Source organism: Arachis ipaensis, chromosome B1, assembly GCF_059453495.1.
Source record: "Arachis ipaensis isolate K30076 ecotype BB chromosome B1, ASM5945349v1, whole genome shotgun sequence".
NCBI classification, from domain to species: Eukaryota; Viridiplantae; Streptophyta; class Magnoliopsida; order Fabales; family Fabaceae; genus Arachis; species Arachis ipaensis.
Window position 1 is genome coordinate 102,246,788 of NC_142436.1, and position 19,058 is coordinate 102,265,845.

At 39.1% G+C, this 19,058-nt stretch overlaps 1 non-coding gene and 1 pseudogene across 1 annotated transcript; one reads left to right on the forward strand and one right to left on the reverse strand.

Moving 5' to 3' along the window:
• The first annotated feature begins 250 nt into the window (after nucleotides 1-250).
• On the forward strand, nucleotides 251-358 carry LOC148577690 (small nucleolar RNA R71). The gene has a single exon (XR_015903528.1). It is a non-coding gene; the product is annotated as a small nucleolar RNA R71 (small nucleolar RNA).
• Nucleotides 359-14,975: 14,617 nt separating this feature from the next.
• On the reverse strand, nucleotides 14,976-15,066 carry LOC148577691 (small nucleolar RNA R71; annotated as a pseudogene).
• Nucleotides 15,067-19,058: the final 3,992 nt, after the last annotated feature.

Below are 19,058 nucleotides of genomic sequence, written 5' to 3' on the forward strand. Positions count from 1 at the left end.
TTTTATTCTGAGCCAATATGGCATTCAGAGTATCAATTTCAAGAACTCCCTTCTTCTGAGGCGTCCCATTACTCACAGGATTCCTCTCAGAAGTGTACATGAATTGGTTATTAGCAACCATGTCAATGAGTTCTTGAGCTTCTGCAGGCATTTTCTTTAGGTGAATGGATCCACCTGCAGAAGTATCCAATGACATCTTAGCTAATTCAGACAGACCATCATAGAATATATCCAGGATGGTCCATTCTGAAAGCATGTCAGAAGGACACTTTTTGGTCAGTTGCTTATATCTCTCCCAAGCTTCATAGAGGGATTCACCTTCTTTCTGTCTGAAGGTTTGAACATCCACTCTAAGCTTACTCAGCTTTTGAGGAGGAAAGAACTTGGCTAAGAAAGCCATGACCAGCTTATCCCAAGAGTTCAGGCTATCCTTGGGTTGAGAGTCCAACCATATTCTAGCTCTGTCTCTTACAGCAAAAGGAAAAAGCATGAGCCTGTAGACTTTAGGATCTACTCCATTAGTCTTAACAGTATCACATATCTGCAAGAATTCAGTTAAGATTTGAAAAGGATCTTCAGATGGAAGTCTATGAAACTTGCAGTTCTGTTGCATCAGAGAAACTAATTGAGGTTTAAGCTCAAAATTGTTTGCTCCAATGGCAGGGATTGAGATGCTTCTTCCATGTAAATTGGAATTAGGTGCAGTGAAGTCACCAAGCATCCTCCTTGCATTATTATTATTTTCGGCTGCCATCTCCTCTTCCTTTTCGAAAATTTCTGTAAGGTTGTCTCTGGATTGTTGTATTTTAGCTTCTCTCAGTTTCCTCTTCAGAGTCCTTTCAGGTTCAGTGTCTGCTTCAACAAGAATGTTCTTGTCCTTGCTCCTGCTCATATGAAAAAGAAGGGAATAGAAAATAATAATAGGGATCCTTTTTACCACAGTATAGAGGTTCCCTTGTGTGAGTAGAAGAAAAGAAGAAAGAGAATGAAGAAGAGAAGAATTCGAACTCAGAAGAGAAGAAGGGGTTCGAATTTTTGGGTGAGGAGAAGTGTTAGTAGATGAATAAATAAATAGAAGGAGATGAGGGAGAGGGAATTTCGAAAATTAATTTTTTTTGAAAAGAAGTTGATGATTTTCGAAAATTAAAGGAGAATTAAAATTAAAATTAAAATTTAAACAATTAATTAACTAAAAAAAAATTTTGAAAAAGAGGGAGGTATTTTCGAAAATTAGAGAGGGATAGTTAGTTAGGTAGTTTTGAAAGAGATAAGAAACAAACAAAAAGTTAATCAGTTAGTTGAAACAAATTTTGAAAATCAATTTTTAAAAGATAAGAAGATAAGAAGTTAGAAAAGATATTTTAAAATCAAATTTTTTTGTAAAAGATATGATTTTAAAAAGATATGATAGAAAGATATGATTAGAAATAGTTTTGAAAAAGATTTGAATTTTAAAATCACAATTAATGACTTGACTCACAAGAAATCACAAGATATGATTCTAGAACTTAAAGTTTGAATCTTTCTTAACAAGAAAGTAACAAACTTGAAAATTTTGAATCAAAACATTAATTGATGATGTGGTTTTTGAAAATATGATAAAATAAGAAAAAGATTTTGAAAATATTTTGAAAAAGATTTTTGAAATTTTCAAAAATAAATAAAAATGGAAAAGATATGATTTTTGAAAAAGATTTTAAAAAGATAAGATTTTTAAAAAGATAACATATATTTTTTTTTGAATTTTTTAATGAAGAAAGAGAAAAAAAAAAGACTCAATGCATGAAAGTTATGAATCAAAACATAGAATGCATGCAAGAACGCTATGAATGTCAAGATGAACACCAAGAACAATTCAAAAAAAAAAGACTCAATGCATGAAAGTTATGAATCAAAACATAGAATGCATGCAAGAACGCTATGAATGTCAAGATGAACACCAAGAACACTTTGAAGATTATGATAAACATCAAGAACATATTTTTTGAAAATTTTTCTATGCAAAGAAAACATGCAAGACACCAAACTTAGAAATCTTTAATGCTTAGACACCATGAATGCAAAAATGCACATGAAAAACAACAAAAGATACAAAACAAGAAAACATCAAGATCAAACAAGAAGACTTACCAAAAACAACTTGAAGATCATGAAGAACACTATGAATGCATGAATTTTTCGAAAATTTTATGCAAAATTTAAAACGTGCAATTGACACTAAACATAAAATTGACTCAAGACTCAAACAAGAAACACAAGAATATTTTTGATTTTATGATTTTCTAATTTTTTTGGATTTTTCAAAAATTAATGTGAAAAAGAAAAATAAGGAGTCCAAAATTTTTAATATGAATTCCGGGAATCTTGCACTCTTAGTCTAAAGCGTCAGTCCAGGAATTAGACATGGCTCACTAGCCAGCCAAGCTTTCAATGAAAGCTCCGGTCCAAAACACTAGACATGGCCAATGGCCAGCCAAGCTTTAGAAGATACAAATCAGTCATACAATAACAAATTTGATTAGCAACAACTAGCTTGCTCTTGTAATGATGATTTGGAAGCCTCAATCCAAATGAATTTAGACATGGCTTTACAGCCAGCCAGACTTCAACATGCTTCATGAAACACTAGAATTAATTCTTAAAAATTCTGAAGAAAAATATATTTTATTTTTTTGGAAATTTTTTCGAAAATTAAAAGAATAAAAACAAAAACTTAAAATTAAAATAAAGTTACCTAATCTGAGCAACAAGATGAACCGTCAGTTGTCCAAACTCGAACAATCCCCGGCAACGACGCCAAAAACTTGGTGCACGAAATTGTAATCCCCGGCAACGGCGCCAAAAACTTGGTGTGCGAAATCGTGATCATTCCATTCCTTGGTAACGGCGCTTAAAATTCAATATGCATGTTCATGATCTTATATCTGTTTCACAACTTCGTACAACTAACCAGTAAGTGCATGATGAGTATTTTGGAGGAAAAATGAATTTCTCCCAAAACACACAAATCTAACCGGCAAGTGTACCGGGTCGTATCAAGTAATAAAAACTCACGGGAGTGAGGTCGATCCCACAGGGATTGAAGGATTGAGCAATTTCAGCTTAGTGGTTAATTTAGTCAAGCGAATCAAGATTTGGTTGAGTGTTTTGTGATTTGCAGAAATTAAATTGCATGGAAGTAAAGAGAACAGGGAATTAAAGTGCTGAATCTTAAAGAACAAGAAATTAAATAGCAGAAACTTAGAATGCAAGAAATGTAAATTGCGGAATCTTAAAGTGCAAGAAATGTAAACGGCTGGAATTGTAAAGGGAATTGGGGATTGGATTTGCAGAATTTAAACAAGGAAAAGTAAATTGCATCAAGCAGAGAAGTAGAAGATGAGTGGGATCAAATTGGATCTTAGAGCAGAAAAGTAAATGAACATGGAAAACAGTAATAGAGAATGTAAAATTGGGAAACTAGATCTCAGGACCCAGAGACTAGAAAACCAAGTCTAGATCTCAATGCCTTCCTAGATCCAACAAGAAATTGTAATTGAAATTCAAAGAAAGTGGATGAAGAGCAATTAACAGAAATTGAAATTCAATCAAGCAGTAAATAAAGCATTGAGATCCAAGGTTGAGATTGAAACAGAATTTCTTCAATTCTCCAACCCAAAAATCCAAGACAATTGTAATTGAAATTGAAAGCAATAAAACTGATAGGAAGAGAAGTGAATTCTCCTTCCCCAAGACAAAGAAATTAAAGATCACTCAATATCAAAAGCTCTCCGAAAACTATTATGAAAATTCCCAAAAGAAAGCTCTCCGAAAACTATTATGAAAATTCCAAAAGAAAGCTCTCCGAAAACTATTATGAAAATTCCAAAAGAAAGCTTTCCAAAAACTATTATGAAAATTCCAAAAGAAAGCTCCCCGAAGAACTTGAATTCTATCCTATTTATACACTTTCTTCCAATGATCTTCAAGCCTTGAGTTGGGCCTTTGCTCTTGGTGGAATTGGGTTGAAAGAGGCCTTGGTTGATTGCTCTTGGAGTTTGAAGAGGAACCAAAACGAACCAATTGAACCGGGTTGGAGTTTTGCAAAAGTTCGACCAAAAGTTTGAGCAAAAGTTAGGGGCTAACTTTTGCCCAAACTTTTCATATCAGCACCCATATCCAGCTGATACCAACGTTGGTGCCAAAGTTAGGGGTCTAACTTTGGCCCCAACGTTGGCCTTACCTTGTGCACTTGTGGCGCCAACGTTAGCCACCAAGTTAGGGGCTAACGTTGGCGCAAACTTTTGCTCCTCCCCTTGTGATTTTCATGTGCCAACGTTAGCCACCAAGTTAAGGGCTAACGTTGGCGCAAACGTTTGGTGCCCAGGGGTGATTTTCATGTGCCAACGTTAGCCTCAAAGTTAGGGGCTAACGTTGGCGCAAACTTTTGGTGCCCAGGGAGTGAGTTTCAAGTTCCAACGTTAGCCCAAAAGTTAGGGGCTAACATTGGGGCTAACTTTTCACCCAAAAGTTTGTGCAAAAGTTTGAGGCTAACTTTAGGTCCAGCTTTTTGCTTCCTGGTTCAATTTCACTTATTCCATTGTCTTCTCTTTACTCCTAGCTATTCCTTCTTGCTTCAACCTTTCTCCAAGCTTTCTTCACCTATCATTAATCAACCAAACACATCAAAGCTATGCTTAAAATCATGAGATATTCATTCTTTCATAATATGTAACAATTATAGTATAAAACCTCATGAAATAGCATGAATTCATACATGGTTGATTAAATCAAAGGAAACATGAAAATCTACCTAATTGGCTTGCTTGTAGCTCAAGAAAGTGCATAATTCTAATGAAAACAAAAGAAAAAGATTATTTAAAATAGGCTAAGATGACTTGTCATCAGTGCACTGGGTCGTCCAAGTAATAAACCTTACGTGAGTAAGGGTCGATCCCATGGAGATTGTCGGCTTGAAACAAGCTATGGTCATCTTGTAAATCTCAGTCAGGCGGATATCAAATGGTTATGGAGTTTTCGAATAATAATAATAATAAATAAACAGAAAATAAAGATAGAAATACTTATGTAGTTCATTAGTGAGAATTTCAGATAAGCGTATAGTGATGCTTTTGTTCCTCTGAACCTCTACTTTTCTGCTGTCTTCATCCAATCATTCCTACTCCTTTCCATGGCAAGCTTTCTGTAAGGCATCACCGTTGTCAATGGCTACATCCCATCCTCTCTGTGAAAATGGTCCAAATGCTCTGTCACGGCATGGCTAATCATCTGGAGGTTCTTGATCATACTGGAATAGGATTTACTATCCTTTTGCGTCTGTCACTACGCCCAGCACTCGCGAGTTTGAAGTTTGTCACAGCCATCCCTTCCCAGATCCTACTCGGAATACTACAGACAAGGTTTAGACTTTCCAGATCTCAGGAATGGCCATCCATGAGTTCTAACTTATACCACGAAGATACTAATAACTCGGACTCGGTCCCTTGTATTAGATATCCAAGAGATATTCATTCTAGCTTGTTGGCATGTAGAATGGAAGTGTTTGTCAGGCACGCGTTCATAAGTGAGAATGATGATGAGCGTCACATAATCATCACATTCATCATGTTCTTGGGTACGAATGGATATCTTAGAAGCGGAATAAGTTAAATTGAATAGAAAAATAGTAGTACTTTGCATTAAATCATGAGGAACAGCAGAGGTCCACACCTTAATCTATGGAGTGCAGAAACTCTACCGTTGAAAAATACATAAGTGAAAGGTTCAGGCATGGCTGAATGGCCAGCCCCCAAACGTGATCAATAGATCAAAAGATGTAATTCTGGATGTCAATACAATAGTAAAAAGTCCTATTTATACTAAACTAGCTACTAGGGTTTACAGAAGTAAGTAATTGATGCATAAATCCACTTCCGGGGCCCACTTGGTGTGTGCTTGGGCTGAGCTTGAAGTTTACACGTAGAGAGGTCATTCTTGGAGTTGAACGCCAGTTTGTAACGTGTTTCTGGCGTTCAACTCTGGTTTGTGACGTGTTTCTGGCGTTTAACTCCAGACTGCAGCGTAAAACTGGCGTTCAACGCCCTTTTGCATCATCTAAACGCGGGAAAAGTATGGACTATTATATCTTGCTGGAAAGCACTAGATGTATACTTTTGAACGCAATTGGAAGTGCGCCATTTGGAGTTCTGTAGCTCCAGAAAATTCACTTTGATTGCAGAGAGGTCAGAATCCAACAGCATCAGCTGTCCTTCTTCAACCTCTGAATCTGATTTTTGCTCAAGTCCCTCAATTTCAGCCAGAAAATACCTGAATTCACAGAAAAACACACAAACTCATAGTAAAGTCCAGAAATGTGAATTTAACATAAAAACTAATAAAAACATCCCTAAAAGTAACTAGATCCTACTAAAAACATACTAAAAACAATGCCAAAAAGCGTATAAATTATCCGCTCATCAGATAATCAACAAGAAATGTAAATGACATGAAAGTAAAGGAAAGCAATAAAGTGCAAGAAAGTAAATGGCATGAATTTAAAGTACAAGAAAGTAAAGTGCTGGAAATGTAAAGTGCAAAAAAATGTAAATAACCATAAAGTAAATAAAAGGAAGAAAGATAAAATATGCATTGGGATCAACAGATATTGCATTCTCTAGATTAATTGATTTCATCTCATCTTCAATCATGCAACTCATTGACCTCTTGGCAATCATGAGTGATTGAGTCCCAATTCCTTGGTAACTCAATCTCCCCAATCTTGATCAATAGCCAATTCTTTGGTCTAGTTGCTCATGAGAGGAGATGAAGCTTGGTCCTTGATTATACCACACACTTTCCTAGACCTAAATAATGGATAGATTAAATGTCACAATATCTCACCCAAATCTACTAAAGTATATGGTGCACGAAATTGTGATCTCTGGTAATGGCTTCTTAGGCCAGATACTCTGATCTAGTTTTACAGTCTGTCACAACTTCGATACAACTAACCAGCAAGTGCACTGGGTCGTCCAAGTAATACCTTACGTGAGTAAGGGTCGAATCCCACGGAGATTGTTGGTATGAAGCAAGCTATGGTCACCTTGTAAATCTCAGTCAGGCGGATATAAAATAATTATGTGGTTTTCGAATTTTAAATAATAAAATAGGAATAGAGACACTTATGTAATTCATTGATAGGAATTTCAGATAAGCGAATGGAGATGCTTTCGTTCCTCTGAACCTCTGCTTTCCTGCTATCTTCATCCAATCAGTCTTACTCCTTTCCATGGCTGGCTTTATGCAAGGGCATCACCGTTGTCAGTGGCTACATCCCCTCCTCTCAGTGAATAATATGCTCACGCACCCTGTCACGGCACGGCTATTCATCTGTCAGTTCTCGAACATGCTGGAATAGGATTCACCCTCCTTTTGCGTCTGTCACTAACGCCCAACAATCGCGAGTTTGAAGCTCGTCACAGTCATTCAATCATTGAATCCTACTCAGAATACCACAGACAAGGTTTAGACCTTCCGGATTCTCTTGAATGCCGCCATCATTCTAGCTTACGCCACGAAGATTCTGGTTAGGAGATCTAAGAGATACTCATTCTAGCTTATTTCATGTAGAACAGAGGTGTTTGTCAGGCACGCGTTCATAGGGGAGATGGTGATGAGCGTCACACATAATCATCACCTTCATCACGTTCTTGGGTGCGAATGGATATCTTAGAAGCGAAATAAGATGAATTGAATAGAAAACAGAAGTACTTTGCATTAATCTTTGAGGAACAGCAGAGCTCCACACCTTAATCTATGGAGTGTAGAAACTCTACCGTATGAAAATACATAAGTGAAGGTCCAGGCATGGCCGTGTGGCCAGCCCCCATGGTCTAAGAACAATGCGTTCAAAGATGGTCAAAAAGACTAGTAAAAGGTCCTATTTATAATAAACTAGTCACTAGGGTTTACATGAGTAAGTAATTGATGCATAAATCCACTTCCTGGGCCCACTTGGTGTGTGCTTGGGCTTGGGCTTGAGTGTTACACGTGCAGAGGCCATTTGTGGGGTTGAACGCCAGTTTCTGTGCCAGTTTGGGCGTTCAACTCTGGTTTTGGATCCTTTTCTGGCGCTGGACGCCAGATTTGGGCAGAAGGCTGGCGTTGAACGCCAGTTTACGTCGTCAATTCTTGGCCAAAGTATCGACTATTATATATTGCTGGAAAGCCCTGGATGTCTACTTTCCAACGCAATTGGAAGCGCGCTATTTCGAGTTCTGTAGCTCCAGCAAATCTACTTTGAGTGCAGGGAGGTCAGAATCCAACAGCATCAGCAGTCCTTTTTCAACCTCTGAATCTGATTTTTGCTCAAGTCCCTCAATTTCAGCCAGAAAATACCTGAAATCACAGAAAAATACACAAACTTATAGTAAAGTCCAGAAATGTGAATTTAACATAAAAACTAATGAAAACATCCCTAAAAGTGACTAGATCCTACTAAAAACATACTAAAAACAATGTCAAAAAGCGTATAAATTATCTGCTCATCACAACACCAAACTTAAATTGTTGCTTGTTCCCAAGCAACTGAAAATCAAATAGGATAAAAAGAAGAGAATATACTATAAATTCCAAACTATCAATGAAACATAGCTCCAATCATATGAGCGGGACTTATAGCTTTTTGCCTCTTGAATAGTTTTGGCATCTCACTTTATCCATTGAAGTTCAGAATGATTGGCATCTATAGGAACTCAGAGTTCAGATAGTGTTGTTTATTCTCCTAGTTCAGTATGATGATTCTTGAACACAGCTTCTTTATGAGTCTTGGCCGTGGCCCTAAGCACTTTGTTTTCCAGTATTACCACCGGATACATAAATGCCACAGACACATAACTGGGTTAACCTTTTCAGATTGTGACTCAGCTTTTGCTAAAGTCCCCAATTAGAGGTGTCCAGGGTTCTTAAGAACACTCTTTTTTTGCTTTGGACCTTGACTTTAACCGCTCAGTCTCAAGTTTTCACTTGACACCTACACGCCACAAGCACATGGTTAGGGACAGCTTGGTTTAGCCGCTTAGATCAGGATTTTATTCCTCTAGGCCCTCCGATCCACTGATGCTCAAAGCCTTGGGATCCTTTTTATTTGCCCTTGCCTTTTGGTTTTAAGGGTTATTGGCTTTTTCTGCTTGCTTTTTCTTTTTCTTTGTATTTTTTTTTCGCCTATTTTTTTTTTCTGCAAGCTTTGTTCTTTGCTGCTTTTTCTTGCTTCAAGAATCATTTTTATGATTTTTCAGATTATCAAATAACATGTCTCCTAGTCATCATTCTTTCAAGAGCCAACATATTTAACATTCTTAAACAACAACTTCAAAAGACATATGCACTGTTCAAGCATTCATTCAGAAAACAAGAAGCATTGTCACCACATCAATATAATTAAGCTAAGTTCAAGGATAAATTCGAAACTCATGTACTTCTTGTTCTTTTGATTTAAAACATTTTTCATTTAAGAGAGGTGATGGATTCATAGGACATTCATAACTTTAAGACAAAGTTACTAACTACTAATGATCATTTAATGAAGACACAAACATAGATAAGCACATAATACAGGAAACGAAAAACAGAGAAAGCAAGAACAAGGAATGAATCCACCTTAGTGATGGTGGCGTTTTCTTCTTGAGGAACCAATGATGTCCTTGAGCTCTTCTATGTCTCTTCCTTGCCTTGGCTGCTCCTCCTTCATTGCTTTTAGATCTTCTCTGATTTCATGAAGGATGATGGAGTGCTCTTGATGTTCCACCCTTAGTTGCTTCCAATAATTGTGTGGAAGAAAATGTATCCCCTGAGGTATCTCAGGGATCTCTTGATTTGCAGTCAAATGTTCTACCACTGAGCTATAGACCCTTGATGGAAGCTTTTGTCTTCCCTTTCCTCTTTCTAGAGGTTTCTCTGGCCTTAGGTGCCATCAATGGTTATGGAAAAAAACAAAAAAGCTATGCTTTTACCATACCAAACTTAGAATGTTGCTCGCCCTCGAGCAAAAGAAGAAAGAATAGAAGAATAAGAAGAAGATATGGAGGAGATGGATGGGAGTGTGTATTCGGCCATGTGGGTGGGATTGGGTGGGAGAGAGGGATGTTGAATTTTTGAAGGTAGTGGGTGTATGGATGTGAGTGGTAAATGGAAAAAAAGAAGGGATGATCATGAATGGAAAGAGAGATGATAAGGTAGGTGGGGATCCTGTGGGGTCCACAGATCCTGAGGTGTCAAGGCATTTACATCCCTGCACCAATTTAGGCATGTAAAATGCCCTTGCACACAACTCTGGGCGTTCAGCGCCAGGTTGGTGCCCATTTTGGGCGTTCAATGCCCCTTTGCTGCCATTTCTGGTGTTGAACGCCAGAACCATGCTTGTTCTGGGCGTTCAGCGCCAGGATGCTCCCATTCTGGGCGTTCAGCGCCAGAACTATGCTCTGTTCTGGCGTTTGAACGCCAGACAGATGCTCCTCCAGGGTGTGATTTTTCTTCTGTTGTTTTTGATTCCGTTTTTGATTTTTTTGTTTATTTTGTGACTCCACATGATCATGAACCTAAGAAAACATGAAAAACAATAAAAATAAGAATTAGATAAACATTGGGTTGCCTCCCAACAAGCGCTTCTTTAATGTCAATAGCTTGACAGTGGGCTCTCATGGAGCCTCACAGATGTGCAGAGCTTTGTTGAGACTCTCCAACACCAAACTTAGAGTTTGGATATGGGAGTTCAACACCAAACTTAGAGTTTGGTTGTGGCCTCCCAACACCAAACTTAGAGTTTGACTGTGGGGGCTCTGGTTGACTCTGCTTTGAGAGAAGCTTTTCAAGCTTCCTCTTCATGGTTGCAGAGGGAGATCCTTGAGTTTTGAACACAAGGGAGTTCTCATTCCATTGAAGGACTATTTCACCTCTGTCAACATCAATCATAGCTCTTGCTGTGGCCAGGAAAGGTCTTCCTAGGATGATGGATTCATCCTCTTCCTTTCCAGTATCCAGGACTATGAAATCAGTAGGTATGTAAAGGCCCTCAACCTTTACTAATACATCTTCTACTTGTCCATAAGCCTGTCTTCTTGAGCTGTCTGCCATCTCTAGTGAGATTTTAGCAGCTTGCACCCCATAGATTCCCAGTTTCTCTATTACACAGAGGGGCATGAGGTTTATTCCTGAACCAAGGTCACACAGAGCCTTAAAGATCATGGTGCCTATGGTACAGGGTATTATGAACTTTCCAGGATCCTGTCTCTTCTGAGGCAATGTCAGTTGATCCAGATCACTTAGTTCATTGATGAACAAGGGAGGTTCAACTTCCCAAGCATCAATGCCAAATAATTTGGCATTCAGCTTCATGATTGCACCAAGAAACTTGGCAGTTTGCTCTTCAGTAACATCCTCATTCTCTTCAGAAGAGGAACTCATCAGAGCTCATGAAGGGCATAAGGAGGTTCAATGGAATCTCTATGGTCTCTAGATGAGCCTCAGAGTCCTTTGGTTCCTCAGAGGGAAGCTCCTTATTGATCACTGGACGTCCCAGGAGGTCTTCCTCCTTGGGATTCACGTCCTCTCCTTTCCTCACAGGTTCGGCCATGGCGCTTATGTCAATGGCCTTGCACTCTCCTTTTGGATTCTCTTCTGTATTTCTTGGGAGAGTACTAGGAGGGATTTCAGTGATCCTTTTACTCAGCTGGCCCACTTGTGCTTCCAGATTTCTAATGGAAGACCTTGTTTCAGTCATGAAACTTACAGTGGCCTTAAATAGATCAGAGACTAGATTCGCTAAATTAGAAGCATTTTGTTCAGAGTTCTCTGTCTGTTGCTGAGTGGATGATGGAAAAGGCTTGCTATTGCTAAACCTATTTCTTCCACCATTATTAAAGCCTTGTTGGGGCTTTTGATCCTTCCATGAGAAATTTGGATGATTACTCCATGTTGAGTTGTAGGTGTTTCCATAAGGTTCACCTAAGTAATTTACCTCTGCTATTGCAGGGTTCTCAGGATCATAGGCTTCTTCTTCAGAAGAAGCCTCTTGAGTACTGTTGGATGCAGCTTGCATTCCATGCAACTCTGAGAAATCATATTGACTTGCTGAGTCAATAATTTATTCTGAGCCAATATGGCATTCAGAGTATCAACTTCAAGAACTCCCTTCTTCATAGGCGTCCCATTACTCACAGGATTCCTTTCAGAAGTGTACATGAACTGGTTATTAGCAACCATGTCAATGAGTTCTTGAGCTTCTGCAGGCGTTTTCTTTAGGTGAATGGATCCACCTGCAGAAGTGTCCAGTGACATCTTTGATAGCTCAGATAAACCATCATAGAATATATCCAGGATGGTCCAATCTGAAAGCATGTCAGAAGGACACTTTTTGGTCAACTGTTTGTATCTTTCCCAAACTTCATAGAGAGATTCACCTTCTTTCTGCCTGAAGGTTTGAACATCAGCTCTAAGCTTGCTCAGCTTTTGAGGAGGAAAGTACTTGGCTAAGAAAGCCGTGACCAGCTTATCCCAAGAGTTCAGGCTGTCTTTAGGTTGAGAATCCAACCATAATCTAGCTCTGTCTCTTACAGCAAAAGGGAAAAGCATGAGCCTGTAGACTTCAGGATCTACTCCATTAGTCTTAACAGTATCACATATCTGCAAGAATTCAGTTAAGAACTAAAAAGGATCTTCAGATGAAAGTCCATGAAACTTGCAGTTCTGCTGCATTAGAGAAACTAATTGAGGTTTAAGCTCAAAGTTGTTTGCTCCAATTGACACCAAACTTATAACATGACTCAAGACTCAAACAAGAAACACAAAAAATATTTTTGATTTTTATGATTTTCTAATTTTTTTGTATTTTTTTTCGAAAATTATTTGAAAAACAAAAATAAGGATTCCAAAATTTTTAATATGAATTCCAGGAATCTTCAATTCTTAGTCTAAAGCTCCAATCTGAGGGTTAGGCATGGCTTAACAGCCAGCCAAGCTCTATCATGTAAATTACATCCATTGAGATGATTAGTTGAAGACCAATCCCAAAGCAGTTTGGGTATGGCTTTACAGCCAGATAGGATTCAACATGTTTCATGAAACACTAGAATTCATTCTTAAAAATTCTGAAGAAAAACATATTTTTGAAAACATTTTTATTTTAAAATTTTTATTTTCGAAAACAAAGGAGAAATTTTTGAATGATTTTTGAAAAATTTTTTGAAAACTTTTTGAAAAGAAAACAAAAAGAAAGTTACCCAATCTGAGCAACAAGATGAACCGTCAGTTGTCCAAACTCGAACAATCCCCAGCAACGGCGCCAAAAACTTGGTATGCGAAATTGTTACTCAGGTTGTGAATTATTGTTCGAAATTGATTCCCTGGCGATGGCACCAAAAACGGATGCACAGAACCAAGGTCTAAATATATCTTCACAACTTCGCATAACTGACCAGCAAGTGCACTGGGTCGTCCAAGTAATACCTTACGTGAGTAAGGGTCGAATCCCACGGAGATTGTTGGTATGAAGCAAGCTAGGGTCACCTTGTAAATCTCAGTCAGGCGGATATAAAATGGTTATGGAGTTTTCGAAATTAATAATAAAAGAAGGATAGAAATACTTATGTAAATCATTGGTGAGAATTTCAGATAAGTGCATAGAGATGCTTTCGTTCCTCTGAACCTCTGCTTTCCTGCTGTCTTCATCCAATCAGTCTCACTCCTTTCCATGGATGGCTTTATGCAAGGGCATCACCGTTGTCAGTGGCTACATCCCCTCCTCTTGCGAAAATGGTCCAAGATGCCCTGTCACGGCACGGCTAATCATCTGAGGTTCCCGATCATGTTAGAATAGGATTCACCCTCCTTTTGCGTCTGTCACTACGCCCAGCACTCGCGAGTTTGAAGCTCGTCACAGTCATTCAATCATTGAATCCTACTCGGAATACCACAGACAAGGTTTAGACTTTCCGGATTCTCTTGAATGCCGCCATCATTCTAGCTTACACCACGAAGATTCTGATTAAGAGATCTAAGAGATACTCATTCAATCTAATGTAGAACGGAAGTGGTTGTCAGGCATGCGTTCATAGGGAATGATGATGATTGTCACGTTCATCACATTTAGGTTGAAGTGCGAATGAATATCTTAGAAGCGAAATAAGATGAATTGAATAGAAAACAGTAGTACTTTGCATTAATCTTTGAGGAAAAGCAGAGCTCCACACCTTAATCTATGGAGTGCAGAAACTCTACCGTTGAAAATACATAAGTAATGAAAGTCCAGGCATGGCCAGCCCCCAAACGTGATCAATAGATCAAAAGATGTTCAAAGATTCCAAAGATGTCTAATACAATAGTAAAAAGTCCTATTTATAATAAACTAGCTACTAGGGTTTACAGAAGTAAGTAATTGATGCATAAATCCACTTCCGGGGCCCACTTAGTGTGTGCTTGGGCTGAGCTTGAATGTTACACGTGCAGAGGCTCTTTCTGGAGTTGAACGCCAGGCTGTAACGTATTTCTGGCGTTCAACTCTGGTTTGTGACTTGTTTTTGGCGTTTAACTCCAGACAGCAGCGTAGAACTGGCGTTAAACGCCCGTTTACATCATCTAAACTCGGCCAAAGTATGGACTATTATACATTTCTGGAAAGCCCTGGATGTCTACTTTCCAACGCAATTCGAAGCGCGCCATTTTGATTTCTGTAGCTCTAGAAAATATACTTTGAGTGCAGGGAGGTCAGAATCCAACAGCATCAGCAGTCCTTCTTCAACCTCTGAATCTGATTTTTGCTCAAGTCCCTCAATTTCAGCCAGAAAATACCTGAAATCACAGAAAAACATACAAACTCATAGTAAAGTCCAGAAATGTGAATTTAACATAAAAACTAATGAAAACATCCCTAAAAGTAACTAGATCCTACTAAAAACATACTAAAAACAATGCCAAAAAGCGTACAAATTATCCGCTCATCATGGATGTTCAAACCTTCAGACAAAAAGAAGGTGAATCCCTCTATGAAGCTTGGGAGAGATACAAGGAACTGACCAAAAAGTGTCCTTCTGACATGCTTTCAAAATGGACCTTCCTGTATATATTCTATGATGGTCTGTCTGAATTAGCTAAGATGTCATTAGATACTTCTGCAGGTGGATCCATTCACCTAACGAAAACGCCTGCAGAAGCTCAAGAACTCATTGACATGGTTGCTAATAACCAGTTCATGTACACTTCTGAGAGGAATCCTGTGAGTAATGGGACGCCTCAGAAGAAGGGAGTTCTTGAAATTGATACTCTGAATGTCATATTGGCTCAGAATAAAATATTGACTCAGCAAGTCAATATGATTTCTCAGAGTCTGAATGGAATGCAAGCTGCACCCAACAGTACTCAAGAGGCATCTTCTGAAGAAGAAGCTTATGATCCTGAAAACCCTGCAATAGCAGAGGTGAATTACATGGGTGAACCATATGGAAACACCTATAATCCTTCATGGAGAAATCACCCAAATATCTCATGGAAGGATCAACAAAAGCCTCAACAAGGCTTTAATAATGGTGGAAGAAACAGGTTTAGCAATAGCAAGCCTTTTCCATCATCCACTCAGCAACAGACAGAGAACTCTGAACAAAATACCTCCAATTTAGCAAACTTAGTCTCTGATCTATCTAAGGCCACTGTGAGTTTCATGAATGAAACAAGGTCCTCCATTAGAAATTTGGAAGTACAAGTGGGCCAGCTGAGTAAAAGAATCACTGAAACCCCTCCTAGTACTCTCCCAAGCAATACAGAAGAGAATCCAAAAGGAGAGTGCAAGGCCATTGAATTAACTACCATGGCCGAACCTCTAAGGGAAGTTGAGGACGTACAGTGATTAATAAGGAGTTTTCCTCTGAGGAACCAAAGGAATCTGAGACTCATCTAGAGACCATAGAAATTCCATTGAACCTCCTTATGCCATTCATGAGCTCTGAAGAGTATTCTTCTTCTGAAGAGAATGAAGATGTTACTGAAGAGCAAGTTGCCAAGTTCCTTGGTGCAATCATGAAGCTGAATGCCAATTTATTTGGTAATGAGACTTGGGGAGATGAACCTCCCCTGTTCCCCAATGAACTAAATGCATTGGATCAACTGAGATTGCCTCAGAAGAAACAGGATCCTGGAAAGTTCTTAATACCTTGTACCATGGGCACCATGACCTTTGAGAAGGCTCTATGTGACCTTGGATCAGGAATAAACCTCATGCCACTCTCTGTAATGGAGAAACTGGGAATCTTTGAGGTACAAGCTGCTAAAATCTCATTAGAGATGGCAGACAAGTCCAGAAAACAGGCTTATGGACAAGTAGAGGACATATTAGTAAAGGTTGAAGGCCTTTACATCCTGCTGATTTCATAATTCTAGATATTGGGAAGGATGAGGATGAATCCATCATCCTTGGAAGACCCTTCCTAGCCACAGCAAGAGCTGTGATTGATGTTAACAGAGGTGAACTAGTCCTTCAATTGAATGAGGACTCCCTTGAGTTTAAAACTCAAGGACATCCTTCTGTAAACATGGAAAAGAGGCACAGTAAGCTTCTCTCAAAACAGAGTCAACCAGAGCCCCCACAGTCAAACTCTAAGTTTGGTGTTGGGAGGCCACAACCAAACTCTAAGTTTGGTGTTGAACTCCCATATCCAAATTCTAAGTTTGGTGTTGGGGAGTCTCAACAATGCTCTGAACATCTGTGAAGCTCCATGAGAGCCCACTGTCAAGCTATTGACATTAAAGAAGCGCTTGTTAGGAGGCAACCCAATTTTTATTTATCTAATTTTATTTTTATTTTTGTTGTTCTTTCATGTTCTATTAGATTCATGATCATGTGGAGTCACAAAATAAATCAAAAAATTAAAAACAGAATAAAAAACAGCAGAAGAAAAATCACACCTTGGAGGAGGATCTTACTGGCGTTTAAACGCCAGTAAGGAGCATCTGGCTGGCGTTCAGACGTCAGGAATGCACACTGAGGAAAGCTGGCGCTAAACGCCAGAAATAAGCATGAAGCTGGCGTTCAACGCCAAAAATATGCTGCATCTGGGCGCTGAACGCCCAGAACAAGCATCAATTCGGCGTTTAAACGCCAGAATTGCATGCAAAGGCATTTTACATGCCTAATTGGTGCAGGGATGCAATTCTTTGACACCTCAGGATCTGTAGACCCCACAGGATCATCTCAGCATCTGTGGACCCTACAGGATCCCCACCTACCACCACTCACTCTCTTCCCTCTTCTCAATGTTCATCCTCTCTTCCCAATAAACAATCTTCCCCAAAACTCTTCACCAATCACCTCAATCTCTCTTCTCTATCACCACTTCACCACTCACATCTATCCACTCTTCCCCATAAACCTACCTCATAATCCCCACCTACCTTCAAAATTCAAAATCACTTTCCCACTCAAACCCTCCCTAAATGGCCGAACCTTAACCCCCCTCCCTTCCCTATATAAAGTCCTCCATTCTTCTTCATTTTCATACAACACAACCCTCTCCTCCTTTTCTTGGCCGAAACACATCTCTCTCTCCCTCTCCTCCATTTCTTCTTCTTATTCATCTATTCTTTCTTCTCTTGCTCGAGGGCGAGCAATATTCTAAGTTTGGTGTGGTAAAAGCATAAGCTTTTTGTTTTTCCATTACCATTGATGGCACCCAAGATCGGAGAATCCTCTAGAAAAGGGAAAGGGAAGACAAAAGCTTCCACCTCCGAGTCATGGGAGATGGAAAGATTCATCTCCAAAGCCCATCAAGACCATTTCTATGATGTTGTGGCCAAGAAGAAGGTGATCCCCGAGGTCCCTTTCAAGCTCAAGAGAAATGAGTATCCGGAGATCCGACATGAAATCCAAAGAAGAGGTTGGGAAGTTCTAGCAAAACCCATCCAACAAGTCGGAATTCTAATGGTTCAAGAGTTCTATGCCAATGCATGGATCACTAAGAACCATGATCAAAGTAAGAACCCGAACCCAAAGAATTATCTTACCATGGTTCGGTGGAAATACTTAGATTTTAGTCCGAAAAATGTGAGGTTGGCGTTTGACTTGCCTATGATGCAAGGAGATGCACGCCCCTATACTAGAAGGGTCAACTTTGATCAGAGGTTGGACCAAGTCCTCATGGACATATGTGTGGAAGGAGCTCAATGGAAGATTGACTCAAAAGGCAAACCGGTTCAACTTAGAAGATTGGACCTTAAGCCTGTGGCTAGAGGATGGTTGGAGTTCATCCAACGCTCCATCATCCCCACTAGCAACCGATCTGAAGTTACTGTGGATCGAGCCATCATGATTCATAGCATCATGATTGGAGAGGAAGTAGAAGTTCATGAAGTCATCTCCCTTGAACTCTACAAAATAGCCGAAAAGCCCTCCTCCTTGGCAAGGCTAGCTTTCCCTCATCTTATTTGCCATCTATGTTACTCAGCTGGAGCTTTCATAGAAGGAGACATTCCCATTGAGGAAGAGAAGCCCATCACTAAGAAAAGGATGGAGCAAACAAGAGAGCCCACTCATGGAACTCAAGAAACACGTGAGGAAGCTCATCATCAAGAAATCCCTGAGATACCTCAAGGGATGCACTTTCCTCCACATAATTTTTGGGTGCAAATCAACACCTCCCTAGGAGAACTAAGTTCCAACATGGGACAACTAAGAGTGAAACATCAAGAGCACTCCATCATACTCCATGAAATTAGAGAAGATCAAAAAGCTATGAGGGAGGAGCAACAAAGACAAGGAAGAGACATAGAAGAGCTCAAGGACATCATTGGTTCCTCAAGAAGGAAACGCCACCATCACTAAGGTGGACTCATTTCTTGTTCTTAAAATTTCTGTTTTTCGTTTTTTTATGTTAAATGTTTATCTATGTTTGTGTCTTTATTACATGATCATTAGTGTCTAAGTGTCTATGCCTTAAAGTAGTGAATATGAATCCATCACCTCTCTTAAATGGAAAAATGTTTTAATTTAAAAGAACAAGAAGTACATGAGTTTCGAATTTATCCTTGAACTTAGTTTAATT